This window comes from Caloenas nicobarica, chromosome 1, assembly GCF_036013445.1.
Source record: "Caloenas nicobarica isolate bCalNic1 chromosome 1, bCalNic1.hap1, whole genome shotgun sequence".
Taxonomy (NCBI): domain Eukaryota; kingdom Metazoa; phylum Chordata; class Aves; order Columbiformes; family Columbidae; genus Caloenas; species Caloenas nicobarica.
This window is the reverse complement of record NC_088245.1, coordinates 196,970,440-196,985,764: the sequence shown is the minus strand read 5'-3', so window position 1 is coordinate 196,985,764 and position 15,325 is coordinate 196,970,440.

Sequence of the window (15,325 nt, the reverse complement as noted above, 5' to 3'; positions counted from 1 at the left end):
GCCACGGGGATGGGGCAGCTGCCACCCAGACCACCTCGGTCCCTGCCACCCCGCAGTGCACACTCGGACATGGGCCAGCCCATGGGGTGCCTGCTGGGGTTTTGACATCATCCTGGGTATTTCTGACCTGTGTCAGGCTGAACAATGAAAAGCTGAGGTGTGTAACCACGCCAAACCACCAAACTGCACTATCGTCATCACCAGCTAAAATCCTGCTTGAGCCCTGCCCTAAAAAAAAAGACATACAAGGCTCAGAAAATAACATGCATGTTCATAGAAAGATATTTTTTTTCTGTTGCCTTGGCCACAGTGTTGTGTGAAGAAAAATACTGGGGAGACAGAGAGGGAATTGGGACAAAGAAATATATGGGTGTTGTAGGAAAATCACATTTATGCACAAGACACAGGAGAATTATTCATGGGTAAAACCATCCAGATGGAAATATGACCCCTGTAAATTTGCCACATTAGGGAAACCCACAGTGAACTGTTAGCAAATGCTGGATACACAGGCTGCAGCTACCTCCAGTTTTTATGAGCTTTCCAAACACGTTAGCACTAGCAGACATTCCCTTCCAAGAAAATCATGATATCCAAGGAACTATGTGAGGCTAAAAATGAGTGAACTGTGCTTAACTTGCAATGAATAGATGTGATTCCACCAAAGCTGCCCCCAAAGGGTACATTTACCTGAACACTAATTTTATGAACCTCGAAAGTGCCTCATGCAATTAAAGCCATGCACTAGATCTGAAGTGGAAGCTCCAGAGGCAGTTGTATTTCAATGAGATCTGGTGGAACAACTTTCTGGTTTATCCCAATACCTGAAATCCCATGCTGCTCACACGTTGTGAGCAGCTAGAAATAGGGCGATATCCTGGGCACATTGGAGCTAGTCAGATGGAGAAAAGCTGTGTTGAAAGGAAAAGTTGGAGAAGGGGAACAGGATGGATGACTTAGCAGCTCCACAGCACCCTCAACTTGCAGTTATCTAGCTGTTTCCTAGTGTAAATTAGAGCATCCCTTGGGAATGCTGACTAGAAGGCCTCCTGGTTTTTCTTCCCTGGAATTCAGCACAGGAGCTTTAGCAGCTGGTATTTACCTACAGTGTGACTCCCTCATTGCTCATCCTCACAGTATTTGCTGCTGCTCCATGCCAAAATGGTTGTGGTAAACTGAGAGCATCCTCCCTGCTCTGTGGTCCTGGAGGGTCTGCACAGAAGAAAGTCCAGATACCGAGCTCTGCCTTCCCTTTTTATAGCAGCTTGATAATAAAATTGTTAAATACTATGTGAGTAATTGCTAAGTGGAATTCATGAACGTCCGGGGATTCAAGCCACGGCAGTTATTAAGGTTTTTTGCAGATAGGATCACATGAACAAGAAATATCCCATTCTGTCCTTTCCCATGCTCTGAAGTTTGCAGGGTCTTTTGTGCCAGCTGCCCTGCCTCGGAGACCCCATCAATGCTGAGAAACACCTCACTTGGGTAGTTCTGCCAAAGCTTGTCAAATAAACAAAGAGCTACCTGCTCTCCCTGCCCCAAAACTACAGGGTGGCCCCACGCGAATGTGGATCCAAGTCTGCAGCTCGTGGCTTGTTTCCAGCAGCAGGGACAAGTGTGCATGTCGAATGGGCATTCCAGCTGAGAACTCTGCTGTGGAAATGGGGACTGTGCAAGTACTGGGGCAGTCAGGGTGTTGGGTGCCCCACATGATATCGCCGCTATGTGCAGATATTTCCGTTCCTGCAATGCTCTGTGGAGACCCCTGCTCTTACCTGCTGCCTAGATACAAGGAAAGACTGTCACGACCCAGCCGTACAGAGGAACCTACCAACAAACCTAACAATTCTTAATATCCCTTTCAGCCTTATTACATATGCCGTGTGAAATTCAGTCCAGTGCATCAAAGGGAAATTTGCCTTTGAAGGGTTGCATGCTTCCTGCATGCAAACATTGCTCTGATTTAATTAAGCTTGATTTTATAATCAGTGTAGTTAAACCAGTATGATTCTTGTGAGCAAATACAGCTGGTGTAAGCACCTCAACATGCATATGGACTGATACCAACACCGTCCATAAGCGAGTGACATTTAGATTTTCCTACCATTCACATTTTCCCTGGTTTTCCTATTTCTTACTTCCAATTTTTATGCATTATTTCCTTTGCTCACATTAATATGCTCATAAGATTGTTTATTTTTGGTTTCTCAGCACTGAAGATTTTCTTACAGTCATTATCCAGAGTTCAACCTTTCAATTGCAATTTGCAAGGCGAAGCTAAAAGTCAGTAACTGGATATTCATCCCGGAGAGACCTCGCATAGGAGCTGAGTATTAGATATGAAAGGATGGCATTTCATTTAAGATAAGGCCTAATCTCTTCCCTTTGTGAGCAACATTTCTGAAATAAATCTGAGCACTTGCACCAGGAACTGTTTAACTTTGCTCTCAGCTAGGTGGGTAGAGACAGAAACACACAGAACTGAGTCTGCAATGAAATCCTGAGTGCAAAATGCAGGTGCCATTAGGAGAAGAGAGGCTGACTTTAGGAAACATCACCTAAGTGTTCAGGTATGTGCAGGGCACACATCTCTTTAGTACAAGCTTGAACTTTCTTGGATCTCACTGTACTCATCACACTGACTTGAATCCTGGAAAACCCACAGTCCACAGCACTCATAGTGATGCTCAGCACTGGGGTTGGTTTCTATTCATCAACATATTCTTGAGAAAAGACATCTTATCACCTAAAATTTGATGAGGGTGTGTTTTCAGATGCTTGTCCCAAAATTATGGTTGAGGAGCATGGTTATCAGCATACAGATCATAAATAACCTGTACTATTTTTTTGTGCTGTAGCCAGGTGTTGCTGACAGACTCCCTGGAGCTCCACAAAGCACTGGCCACATAGACAGCCGTGTTCCCGTTTCAGTGGGTTGAGGCACAGAGTGATAAATTAGGTAACATGAGTCAGGTTGGCATATATGTGCCCAGTGAGAATTTATACATTCATGACAGGAACATTTATAGTAACTAGAATGGGAAGTTATTTGGGTTGCATTAAGAATAGGGCATCTTTGTTTTATGGCTGATGGGACTTAAATTTATTGCAAGTGGAAAGTGGGCTGTTGACATTGGCTCTTTAGGAAAAATGAAGGAAGCTCCCATGAACAGGAGACCCTTTCAAGTGTAACATGCACTCATCCATAAAAGTTATCACATTATCATCCTCGTTCTGGATTCATATCAGGCATCACTTTCTCTCTCTCTAATTCACAACCTAGACAGTTTTTACTGCAAGTGTGTGTAAGAACCCAGAGGGCTATATTTTTTGTCGGTTTGTGTTTTTAACACACTGATGGATTGTATTGCACTTCTGATCCCCCCTCGGATTTACTATTTTCCATTTACCATAGAGAACTCTCTTTTCCTAACAACTTGTGGGACTGTCAAGCTGTGAATGACAGACATTAAGAAAAATTATGGGCAAGATTTTTAGTTGTCCTTTCATAACACACTGCAAATTTTTTTCACTGCAAGAGTGGGATGCTTTCAGAACTGACTCAGATGAATAAAAAATGAGCTAGACATCCTCCTGCTGACTGGGGCTCCGAGCGAAAACGGCTATGTTTTTCTTGCACGCAGTGTTGAATTACTCAATATAACTTAATGTATATATCTTCAGCTTCTGTAAGCCCAGGTGGGAGCCCAAACTTCCCTGCACTCCATCGAGCATGGACTTGGCTCTCCTGCCTGTCTCAGTCTCTGACTGCATGGCTAGTGGGTTTACAGATTAAATGGTCTGTTATACAAGGGCTGAAATTCCTGGATCTTCTGGCTGATGCGAACAAATCAGGATTCTCGACCTCTAAATGGAGTTCGGGTTTTTGCGACAAGGTTTAATTGCTGGAAAGGGGCGACCTTTGCTGGTCAGAGGGGCGCCCGTGGTCCCTGCCAGGCTCCCACCATCACTCCTGCACCTCCCAAGTGCTACTTCCATCATCCCCTCTGATGATGGGTTTGCGGTGTATCCGAGCTGTTCCTGACTCCTACACAATAATTGTAAGAAGCAGGTCTAGGAAGGACCTCAGAGGATCACCTAACATTGTCATCAAGCAGCATTAGCTGTGTCTTTCCTAAAGGCCTCCTGGATAAATTCTTCATAGAAAAGAGCGGTGATGGGGATGTGCGGCTTCCTGTGAGCCTGTCTCTGCATTGTCCCCACAACTGGGAACTATTTTCCCTGATGCCTAAAACCGCCTCCTCCTCAGTTAAGCCTATGACAACTTGTCTTAAGCCCAGGGGATATGAAAAGAGTTTATTCTTTCCTCCTGAGTGTTACCTTCTACATATTTGGACACTATGTCCTCGCAGTCCTCTTTTCCAGACTAAACAATACCAAATCCTTCAGCTTTTCCTTGCAGCTGATGATTCCTGGTCCTCCGATCAGTCTTGTTCTCTGAATTCTTTCCATTTGTTACATTTCCATTCTAGATCATAATTTCCAAAGCAGAATACCTTTTGTTTGTAAGGATGATGTGCACATGTTTCTCTTCCTTTCACACCCCACCTCCAAAACAAATGTTTCTCTACTTTTTTATTAACTGAAGGTGTAGCCGCGGGGAGGAGTATGGGGAGGTTGGTGTTCCATCCTTAATAGTTTACGAAAACATTTGTTATTCCCCATGATGCAGAAAGCCATTTAGCAAGGAAGAATGTATTAGTTTTACATTTCCTAAGTGTCATTATAACTGTTGAAGCCAGAAAATGTATGATAGAGTAAGTTTAGATAAGATTCCAGCAGATATTCCTATCACTTTTTTCTCAATATGAAAGCTGTGACCCAGCATTTCTCCTGAATCAGCAGGATATAGACCCTGGTTAGCAAGCAAACCTAAATGGTTATTGCTTTTAAATCAACAGAAAGGTGATCACTACTGAAGTGCATGCATTTGGATGGAAATCTAAGCTGTATGTTAATGGTAGGCTTGAATTATTTTAGGATTCAAGCTTAAGAAAAGGGACTGTTGCTGTAATAATTCCCAGACCATTCCGTTCAAAACCAAAACCGTTTTGTTAACTTTGTTTAAAATTAAACTTTTTTAGATCACAAATCAGGGAAAAAGTAATCTGAAAAAAAAATGGCTAACCTATTTTGGAAAAAAATTCCTTCAGGATGCTGGAAGAGAGAAAATGCTCCTTGCCATGAACGCTCAGCATTTTGGGCAGTGAAGCAGCAGGAGAGGACCTGAAGTGAGAGAAGGGGCGGGAAGGAGATGCGGGGGCAGAGGAGGTGCGGAGCTGGCAGCCGTGGTGCTGCCAAGTCAAGAAATCCATGTGCAGCAAGAAGGGACAAGGAGATGTCAAAGGCATCACGGGCATGGCCCAGAGAACCCTCAGCAGCGGCATGGGCTTTGCTGAATGGCTGTCACGGGGACTGTCGTGGCACACAGCGGGTCGGTGACCTGGATGGGGAGGACGGGACACCCCCGTGCGGCTTTGCCTGCTCCCCGCAGTGAGCAGGGAGCAGCATCAGCTTGGCAAAGGAACAACTGGATCTTCCCTCAACCCAAAAATAGCGGCATAAATAGTGCGCATGCATTAATTATAACTGTTACAAGGGTAGGGTGTGGAAAAAAAAAACAAGACCAACTAATTAATGTGAGGCATGTTCAAATGACTTCACTGAAAGACATGCTTTTTTCTTAAAGGAGCATGACCTTTTTTTTTTTTTTTTTTCCCCAGATGATTTTAAATATTGTGCTTAGACAGCCTGGTTCTCAGGGGAGCTTTCTCTCTGGAGGACACTCACTCAGGCATGGGGTTGGAGAGATGATCACCATGAAGTATAGCATCATCACTATAGCGTTACCACACACTACAATACTTTGCACACAACTTGGACACAAGAACACCTTACAGTTAGTTTAATGTAAATGGGATATAAGCTAGTGGCAGACCTGGGGAGAAATAAAACATATAGTATAGATAATCACTACTAGATGGCCTGGTGTCTTCTCAGGACAGCATGCAAGCCTGCCAGCTTCACATCTTATGCATTTGCAGTTGTCAAAGCGTAGCTGGCTGTGGGGATGTGTGCCTGACCACAGAAAACCAAAATAAAATAAAATTAAATTTAAAAACAGGCTAAAATTACTGTCAGGAAGAACACTGTGTATTTATTTAAAAGAAACCTGAAATGGTAATCATAGGACTATCATATTGATTCTGCTGCCATTCAAGGTTCACAGCTTACTTCTGCACTGATGAGGTTTGCTGTTGGCTCTCAGACTTACGGGTCAATGGAAACTGTTGATCCTGAGAGGCCTGTCAAGAAAAATGAGTGAATTATGGGTCTTGGCCAAGTCATGTGCTTACCAGGCCAATTTTGGTAACCAAGGCAGCAAAAAAATCCATTTAAATGAACTGAAATTTAAATACATATAAATGTACAGTCTAGGTTTTGCAGGATCTTTTAATGCTTTGCAGCATGACATAATGGCACATATTTTTATGTCCTCAGAACATTTCTGCTGGTTTCAAAAGGTCGAGCTGACGCTGATGTCACATTATCCACTCATTTTACAGTATATTCTGGCCTTGTGCTTTATTTAATGCTTTGCAATGTTATTTGGATGCCATAATTTTACATTTACCTCACTGGATCAATGAGGAAAAGTAAAAAGCTGCCAGGCAAAGTTTATTTCACACATGAAGTCATCAGCAGCCCAGGCCTTTCCTCACTCACCTTGCCTTCTCCTCCACCTGAATGCAAACCCATTAAAAATGGTCCAGGAAACCTCCACCTCTGCATTCACATGCAAGATGCTCATAAATCATGTTTCTTTAACAGGGGTTTATAATCTGATGGTAATGAGGACTCTGGGGTAACACCGTGTCTGAGCAGGAGCCAGCGCCAGAAAGGAGGTTGATGTATGGTTGCATACCTTGTGTTATCAGTGGAAACCCTCTGAGTTACATCAGTGCAAGAGCTTCCCCCTTCTCTTTAGTTCAAAAATTTCTATTGGCAGGATAATAAAAATTCCCCATCACATCTCGTGAATAGTTTACACTGCAAATTCCAGGGCTCTGGCTGCTCCGCCGCACGGGTCCCAAAGCACAGCAGCCGTGCTGCTTCCATCTGCTGCCAGGCCCTTCAGACCTCCCCAGCCGCGTGAAGGGCTGCTCACCTCACAGGAAAGGTGCTTTTCGTTTGAAACCCCTTTCCAGTGCTGGGTGAGTGGGAAGAGGCCAGAGTGCAGATGCAAAGCCGTGCTGCAGCCTTGCAGGACTTAGTGGGGAAGGTTGACGGGTGCTTCCTAGGTGATGTGGTGGTTTGCAGGGCACAGGAGCTGCTCCTGCACCTCATAAGTCCTGACCTGAAGGATTAATGTCAACTCTCCAAGTTGCGAGGTGAAAGTCCATCTCTTAAGCCCCAGTTTCTCGCACCGTCCAACAGATCACGGTCACTTGTAGACTCAATAACCTGCTGAATAACCAAGATATGCTGGAATATCACAGCTTTTGCCTGTCTCTCCCTCCCTTGAAGCCTCCTGAAAAGAGATCTGCTGGTGGTGTCTCAGTCCCCCAGCCATCCCTGACTGCCCCATGATACCAGCATGCTCTGTCCGCATCTCCCCTTGTGTCCATCCCCTCTAATATGAGTTGGCCACCCTGGGTTTTTGAGCAGTTGCAGCTCACTATGGACAAAACCGTGATCAGCGAGGGGACAAGTATCTTCATCTCTGCCTTCATCTCCTGCCCAGCCCAACCCAAAAAGATATTTCTTTAACCTCCGTGTCTTAGAGACTGCAGGAAGGAAGGTGATCTTGACTTGCCAGCCTGTGGCTCTGATTGCTTTATTGCTTAATTGGCATATATGAATTGATGTGTAATTGGCATGTGAGCGTTAGCTAATGAATTATGTGCATAGCAATGGGGATAACAATGATTTACTCTTCCAGAGAGTTGCAGTGAAAGGCTAGCAATCAGAGTGGGCTGATTACTGAAAGCTACTTCTTTTACTCAGGGCTTTGAAGACAGTAAAGTGTGGCAGTAAGATAAATGCCATGTTAGGGAATGATAGTATCCTACAGCTAAATTAATACCTAAATGACATCACGGAAGGACTTCCATTATAAAACTGATTTTGTTTCCGGTCTATATATTGATCAATGTGGAGCAGGTATCATACTGTCTGCTAGTTGTTGCTGTTGTCAAGTGAGAATGATCCCAACCAGGATCTTTCTTGGCTCAAAAGCCACTCAGCTCCCTTCATAAGGCATTATAAATGTACAAATCCCAGACTGTAGCATTATATCACCTGCAGTGCACATTTTCATGATGACCAATAAAACGGTAATGTTCATTTCTGAGTGGTGCCAAAGGGTTATTGGAGTAAAAGCTCATATTGTCGCAATACTCCAGAAAGTTTCACAGGACAGTGATAAATATAAAATGAAAATTGAAGTGCAGCTCAGTATAATAATTGTGGCTGATATAAAGTCACTGGTGTCTTAGCTGCCCTGCATGAGGGATGACAGGGATGGTGGTATCCAAAAACCCCTGAGAATTTTGCTTTTGCTTGATTCCAAAGTTAAAGTTTTCTTTCCACATAATCACTTCCTCCTCTTTGCTTTCTGATGTTACCTACAGCAAGGAATGTTTTCCCAGGCATTAAAAAAAAAAAATGTTCCTTGTTTCATCCTAATTTATTGTTTGTTCATCCTTCTGAATAGCTGCTAGCATTAGTCATTTCTTCTCAGCGGTGCTCATGTCCTGCCTGTGCCTGGGGGACTTTGGGGACAGCTGGCAGCAGAAAGGAGGCTGTGGGCCAGATGCTTTGTTCTGGGCAGTGTATTGCCCCAGTCTGCAGGTTGGCTATCCCCAGTCTTAGCTGTTAGACCCAGTTTTTCTGTAAGACTGAATCAAAGGCTGGTGTCTCAGGTCCCTCACGAGGCTTATCTACTAGATGTTTTGTTATCCTTCATAGCACTTTGTTTGTAGCTCTCCGGCTAGTTTTCAGTCCACGTGACAATGTTCATTTCCAGGCCAATTTTGATTATTATTCTTTGGTGTAAGATACCCTATCATTTGCTTTACTAAAATCCCAGAATATTTCCTTTACGTCATTGCCTTTGTCCAGTAATGGTAAAACTCCATCATAAAATGTAATCAAGACTGTCTGGCAAGATCTTTTATTTAGAAACATATGTGGCTTATTGCATGTAATTCCACCACTCTCTTGATGTCTCCTGATTATACTTTCAATCTTAATGTTATATTAATGTGGAGGGAAGGGGGGGACAAACACATTTGTTTCATACCTGACCAATCGTTTTTTATGCATTTACACGCCTCATAATGCAGAGCACATATGCAAGGGAGTTATGTTATTTTTTGATGTGGTTTAGGCTGTTTGTTTATTTTATCATTAATTCTCAGAGATAAGGTCATCCTTTCCCCCAGATGTTTATTACTTTTGCAAACCAAAAAAGATTTCTCTCATAACTTGCATTGCAGATCTAATACTTGTAAAATGCATGAGAGATGCCAACGCAGTAATGGTTTCAAGAGCTTTCTATATGCAGAGCTGTGGTTTACCACCACACCACAGCTTACCACAATTTAGCAGAGAGCCATTGCTTTTAATCAGCAAAACAAGTCTCAGCCAATTTGAAAACACAGTGCTGGTGGGGAGGGGAGGCAAGGAGGAAGGGGAAGGAGGGCAGGGAGCTGGGGGGAGAGATTTGGGAAAGAGATTTGCTGCACTGGTTTCTGTCAGATTTTCTATTTACTTCCATTTACTTCGATTTACTTCCATTTTTTGCACTGTTATCACAGATTCCCAACAAGGAGAAAAAAGGTGACAACCAGGAAACATTTGGATGTTGACAAATTGAAAAAGACTAGTCCAAATTTGTCACTTATATTTTCAGCCTTAACCTTTATACTCCTCTGATCCTTTCTTTTTGATATATATATAGATTTCTGAAAATGTAGAGTGCATAAGCATTGAGGTTTTTGAAATTTAAATATATTATCTCCACTCTAGAATTTTCCCTTTGCATAGTTTTTGATCACTTTGGGTGTACTCAGCTGTTTCTACATAGTTTACTACTGAGTGCAAGGAGAGCAGGCTTGGAAACAAACTCGCATATACATAACAGAGAACTGACAGGGACAAGTAAATACATTATAGTTTCATATATCTATGAGCCTGGGGGCATATATATATATGTATACACATTTTGTCCTTGGAAATCTTACAAACATGTTTGATTGAGGAGATGAAAGATGTATATTCAGTATATAATGTAAAAATGAACTGGTTGTTTAGAAGGGGGTGGCTTGTATTTCTGATATGTCTGAAGTTGAATTTCTTCAAATAGAGTCTCTATTTTTGCCTTGACAACATGAAAACACTGGTGGGATTTGCTAGAGAGATTTATTTTACTAGCTGAAAGCTGAGTAGACATCTCTGAGCAGCTGGTGGTAAGGACAGGAGATAGGTTGAATTAAATCACCATAATGAACAGGGTTTGATTTAAGGAGAAAGATTTTTTTTTAATGACATCAAATTCCACTTGTGACTTTTTCCTCAGCAGAGACAAGCTGTAACTATTTTATCTTGAGCAAGATATAAATCTTTTGAGCTGGTACTATAATAGCCAAGATGTCAGCAATAGTGTTACTTGATTTAGAGTTCGTGGCATCCACTTGACAAGGAGAGGCAAGAGCCGTGCCGTAGAGCACCGCGGCAATAATCAAACATCAGGACAGGAACAGTTCGTTTATTTTCCTCACTGTGGGATTTTCACTACAGGCAAGTCTGTGATAAGCCAGTATTTTATATGAGTTGTCCTGTGGGCAAGGACAGCAGCTGTCTGCAGTTCAGTATTTTTGTAAATTTGGCCCAGAAGTATTTTCAACTGAGTCTGTTGCACTTGTGGAGAGGCTGAATGGCACAGTGATCACCATTCCATGGGCCCAGACGGGCAGACTTGGGGCTTCTCTGGGACTTGCATGAGTCACCCGTGACTTTTCAATACCTCGGGGATGGAGAACTCGCATCCTGTCTCTAAATTCGATTATCCTCTGCAAAATTGCCGAGTCAGCCACTAAATTATCTCAGAACTGTTTTCGGTTCTGAAATCATGACACTCAAATAAGTGGGTTCAGCTCACAGTGGTACAGTCAGAAGCAGCAGGATGGGAAACAGTCGTACCTGGATGAAAACGAAGGGGTGATGTCCAGGGGAGGGGAAGTAATTGGGGAAAATCAGGCTCAAGTCTGAGGGAAGTCTCTCTTGCTAAGCCCATTATTAAAAATAAAAAGAAACAGCCCAACCAGGTCAAATTTTAAAATGTTTTGGATTCTGATGATCACTTCAGTTAAGAAACTTACTAAAACACAGTTTAATTCATAAAATTCAGCTGTGCAGGTGAAAGTTGCAAAAATCCCTTGAACGCTTGTCCCTGAGCTCAGAGGAGCTCTGGAAGGTGACCTCTGCCTCTTGGTGGCCTTTGCTGGTGGTGGCAGCCACCGAGGACCGGCCGCTGCTTCTTGGCTCTGCCATCTGCCGGATCACCGCTGCTATGTGATTTCGTGGCTTGGCCTCTGAATTTGGGGTTTATCTGGAGGTGTTTCTGAATTACGTGGAGAAGATGGAAGTGATAAACTACTGAGAGTGAAGATGTTTGCAAAAGGAGCCCAGATGAGGCAAACTGGTGCTTTTTCTTGTCTCCACTGACACACATCTCCGCATTGGCATGTTGAACAGAGATGAACGTTTCTTCTCTAAGTAAGAAATTATGTGTTGATCTGGCTAACGAATTGCCAGTCATTGTGTGAAATGCCTCAGACACTAAATCTGATATCAATTCCCTTTTCTCACCCTAAATCCTGCTTTTTTTGGCAACCACAGTGAATCATTCCTACCTTCCACGCCGTGCGCTGTGACAGGAGCTGCACCTCGGGAGCACGATGAGGTTGCTCCTCACCACTGCCATTCCCTTGGGCCTCTCTTATTATCTGTCTCTGGTAAGAGGTTAGCCAAGCGCTGGCACTTTTGCATCCCTGCAAATGCACCCTATATTTCTCGACAAAGACATCTGCTGACTCGAAAGGCCATCACCTACTGCACACAGCTACTTCTCCATGCAAAGCACCCAGTTCCTCTGTTGTGCAATCTGTCCATCTGATCTAACGGCAGAAAAAAGAGACACTTGCTATTCCCTCAGCATGCAGGGGGCAAGCAGCTCTTTTATGAGGTAATGACTTTACAGCAATAAAGTACAGTCCTCTCCTGTTCTTAGAACGAAACAGCAATGTGTAACTCCACTCTGAAAATAATAAGAATTGTCACTGCACTGTCTGCATGTGCGCTCCCAGCAGCCTTTAGAGATGCCTACAGTTAAAAAAAGGTGGGAATTACAGCTTCACTCTGGAATTGTGCTGCTGGACATCGGTTAATGATGATAAATCAGGGCAGCTACCTGCATGCCAGATTACACGAGTGTGTAAAGTTAGGCACCTGGTTTGAAACTGTTCGTCCCAGTTACTTCCAGATAGAGTCACTTGCTCTGTGGTTTCCTTACAGCTCAGGCTGTAGATACTTTGCCCTGTGAAGTGGTTTCCAATGCCACCTTTCCGGTTAGTCGTGCCAGGCTGGTCTGGCTCCCAGCGGTGGATGGTCTGGAGATGGAGGGCCATCAACACAGCGTCACCAGGGCTCACACGCTCCGTCCCATGGGGTTTGTGTCCCTGGCCAGATCCAGCGCCACAAGCTTTGGTGCGCCCGCCCTGCGGTCCAGCTGGCCCGCGTGGTATCACCCAGGCAGCCCTCGCATGCTTTCTCCCCAGTACTTTTCCACTTGCTCGTTGATGTATCTAGCCTTATTTCTGAGGTCTGCTAAATATACAGCCAGCCATAGACTTCAGCAAGCGAACCACAGAACCCAAACAAAAGAAAACTCATTCCTCATTTCCCTGACCAGACCCAAAGAACATCTACAACACTTCCCCAATGTAGTCATGTGAGATTGCACACTGCACATCTCTCTGCACCATGTGCCCTCATGGCCCACCTTGCGTGCTCAGGCCTTGGTGACCAGCCCCTTGCTCCCTCAGTTAACTAAATGAGTCACTGCTGAAATCTTTTGTAGCTGCTGAATGTGTTCGTTAGCGCTGTGCTCTGGATTCAGCCCCAATGGGAGAGCAGAGCTATTTCTGGTGGGTCCCACGGCACTGTGGCATCTTTTTGATGTTCTGCATGTGATCTGCACCCACTGCCCTGGTGCACCACTGGCCCTGGGCACTGTCTGACAGGGAGCTCTTGTCGTTTGGGTTCAAAAGAATAAACCCACTACACCTTTGATCAGTTTAGAAGGGTAAATTTCCTGTCTTTCACACAGCATATTTTTTTAAAACGTGATATTCTGCAAATAGATTCGTGAGATACAAAATGGAAAGCCTCAGACTAGCAAACCCAGCCAACAGATTATGAAAGTGAAGTGGCTCTAAATGATCTCTGTGCACAAGTTCACTTTCAGAAATAGCTCTCAGACGTCTGTGGAAATCCACCTCTTTTAAGCAATTTCCTTTTTTCTGCAGCCCTCAGGATAAGGCAGAGCAGCAAACCATAGGCTGTTTCTATTCCAGGGTAGCCTGTAAGAAATAACTATGAGATCCAGCAAAACAACAGCAGCCTTTGGAAACAGAAAGCAGACTTGTTCCCCATCAGCAGCATCACTCTTCTGTTCCCTTTGCCCTTTCTGTAGACACTCAGTCGCACAGGAGCTGTTAGCTTCCCTCTCCCTCCAAACAAAACTTCTTTACTCCATTTTTCACCATCACAAATATTTACCTTTCCCCTCCCTGTTTCCCTGCATCCTGAGGTGCTTTTGCACTGAGTGACCTGACCAAGCCGTCCTGTTTTACTTTCCATCCTCCCATCAGAATGCTGCTAATGGCTCAGCATCCCTGACTGTCCCCGAAAGCTGCCCCTTCCTCATCCGTCCCCCTCATTGCAGGAGCGGGTGTTGCACTCTGCCACTTGCCTTGGAAAGAGCTCACATCCCGCCCAGCTGCCGAGGGTCCCTCAGCCGTATTCCACCATATGGCACCACGTCCCTCCACTTTATCGCATGAAAAATATCAAGATAATCAGACCTGCCTCCCTGTGATTCATGCAGCCATCTGTCTGGGCTTCCCACTATTCAAGTGCTGTAATACCTAGCCTGCTAGCCAGAATATAAGCAGGCTTTTACTGTCCAAATTTCTTAATCTAAACAAACATGAAAAGCCAAATTCTGCTCTGGGCTCCATTTTGCACAAGTCCCATTTGTGACATTAAACGGAGCTGTTTGAATCGGACTGAGTGTGGAGTTTGGCCCAGGGTTTTCCAACTGATTTATGATGTCCATCTGGCTGCTTCTAATCAAGGAGAGCCTGGCCTCAGTGCAGTTTTTAAGCAATGCCAGTATATGCAAAGCTTAGCTACAGCCATGGGCATGTTTGGTACCAGGGCTGATCAGACATCTCTGTCCCTGTCGTGTCACTTTTATGTGGCTTTTGGGCTTCCAGACGCTGCCTGTCTGGTCAAGCAGGACCCTGCCTTAAGTAAACCCTCTGAAATGGGGATGATAAACTTCTAAAGAAAGTTTTATTATGGACAATTAAACTGCTACCAGGATGGCTTCTGTAAACCACTCTTCACTACAGGCTCACACTACAGGGAAAAAGCTGTGAGGGAAACTGGTCTGTTCCCAGTTCTGCTGAATACCTGAGATATTGGCTGCAGTTAGCAGCACCCTGGGCAGACCTGGTCTCCAGCAATGTGTGCTGCAGCATCGGCACTCCTGAAATCCCTTTCCACAAAGATAATGGCCACACAGAGCTTCAGTCCCCTGCCCCAGGAACCGGCTCCATGTGTCTCAGACCATCTTCCCCAGGGAGCCCAACTCTCCCGGGGGTCCCTTTCCTGGCCCCATTGGGACAGCAGCTGAGAGAGTCCAGCCCAGGCTTGCAGGGACTGCTCAAAGGAGATGTGGGCAGGGATGGATGCAGGAACACCCTTTGGGTATGTAAAAGTCTATTGTAAAGAAATGGGGCACCTTCCTGGTGTGTATGACAAGCAGTGACGGGTATACCTGAATCAGGGAAGGGCAATGAGACCCCTACCAGTCATTTCAGGAGACTATGAAATCAAGATTTTAAATCCACCAGGATGCAGGCCTTAAAAAAATCATCGTTGTGTGGTCTGTTTTTCCTACCAGGATCTGTCCCCTTCACACCGCTGGCCAAGTGAGAGTCCAACAGCA